The 1,831-nt window shown below is 44.2% G+C and overlaps 1 protein-coding gene across 9 annotated transcripts in view; it reads left to right on the top strand.

Annotated features, from left to right (window-relative positions):
* schip1 (schwannomin interacting protein 1) overlaps positions 1–1,831 on the top strand; it is a 224,526-nt gene that overhangs the window by 202,167 nt on the left and 20,528 nt on the right. The gene's annotated exons all lie outside the window — the stretch shown is intronic.

Raw genomic sequence — 1,831 nt, 5'->3', positions numbered from 1 at the left:
CCTGCTTTTTATGCTAAGCTAACCGGCTGCTGGCTCCAGCTTCATGCTGAACATACAGATGTGAGAGTGGTATCAAGCAAGAAAGCAAATAAGATTATTTCTCTGTATTTCTTTCATATGGTTTTTGTGGTACAGCCTCAGTCCTGACGCTGGTGTACTGCTTGAAGCTAGGGTATTAAAGTGCTTAGATATTTGGGGCAAAGCTATGACATAATGGTATGAGTGACTAGGTTTTTTTTCTGTAAGTCTGTTTCAGAGTTTGGCAGTGAACTCCTCTACTGAATCTTTTCCCACAAATCCATAGTCTAGTGTTCTCTCAGAGAGAAAGCTCCAGTTTCACTTGAAGAGCCATTGTCCTGCCTGAACCCACTTCATGCTTCCCATCACTCCTCCCTTTGTCATCTTCCCCCTTTTCTTTTTTTCCCTTTTATCCCACCATGACCCTCCCCCACTTCTTAGTGTTCTACCACTCGCTGAGTTGTTCTCTTCCAATCTGAGTGACAGGAGCAGCCTTGTACTGACCTGAGGCTGAACTGCATGAGGGGTCAGAGGTCAGGCCCTTATCTGGGGTGGAATGTTGCACTGCCTGGTTCTCAGCACAAAAGCACTGTCCTACACACACATACATGTGTATCCACCAATAACAGGGTGTAGACTTTAATCACTTCTACTATAAGGAATAGTCTGACATTTGAAGAAGTACGCTTACTGTCATTCTGGCCAGTTACGTATATGGGTGATATGAGTAGATATGAAGCTACCACCAGCAGCCAGTTAGCTTAGCTTAGCATTGACACTGGAAACATGGGGAAACAACTACCTCCCTGGAGTCTTGTTGTCATGTGATGCTTGCTGATGTCACCTCCAGAAAGTCACTGCACATAGAGAAATAGACATAACCCAGATGAAATCCATAGAAATGTTGTCTTTACATGTTAGGTTAACAAATGAGATAACATACTGATCAGTGTGAGGTGCTAGTAGGTGGAGTGGCTTTTTCCCCAGCTTTATGCTAAGCTAAACTACTGCTGTTGGCTGCAGCTATTCAGGGACGAGACTGGTACCAGTGTTCTCATCTAATTCAGCAACCAAATGAACACTCTGACTTTAGACTATTTTCAGAAATATTTACAAGTAGGTTTTAGTTCAATCTAAGCATACAAGAGCATCTGTGTGAGATATAACACAGTCAAAACACATACACCAGACACAGTGACCTTGTGTCTGTTTGTAGAGCTATGAGCTCAGCAGCAGCTCAGTCAGGCCTGGAAAACATTTCAGAGTGAAGCTGGTCCCGTCTGGCTTCTCAACACCATGTGCAGATAGCCAAAACACAGCAACTCTGCATTTGTCCAAACACAGTTGATCGTGTCCAAGTGCACTGTGATGTCGTGCCTTTACTCCTGCTGTACTTATAAACACATATAGCTTGGGTTCACAGGACCTGGTATTTGTGTGTGTGCCTGTGTGTGAACAGTGGGTTCTTGTCTCCAGCCAGGAAGGGAGATCTCTGGCGGTGAATGGCCTCACTTGTGCAGAAGGTGGGGAGAGCACATAGTGAGGAATGGAGAGAAGGAGGGGAGAAAATGTTAATAAATTAAAAGGTTGTATGTTTTTACAAGACTTTTCCTTATAGCATATTAGTTCAAATTTAGATATAGTAAGGTGACAAGGGAGACTGAAAGCAGAGAAAATCAAAGGACAAATCCATAGGCATGCAGAGTGCTATGGTAGCCCTCCCTCACCATGAGGGTGAGGGAGGACTGAGGTTGGACTCAAGTGTGCAGACCCAGGTGCTAGGGGGAAAAACATGATGGTAGCAGGTAAAGAA

Source organism: Monopterus albus, unplaced genomic scaffold, assembly GCF_001952655.1.
Source record: "Monopterus albus unplaced genomic scaffold, M_albus_1.0 scaffold167.1, whole genome shotgun sequence".
NCBI lineage: Eukaryota > Metazoa > Chordata > Actinopteri > Synbranchiformes > Synbranchidae > Monopterus > Monopterus albus.
The sequence above is the reverse complement of the archived record's forward strand: the minus strand, read 5'-3'. Positions and strand labels throughout refer to the sequence as shown.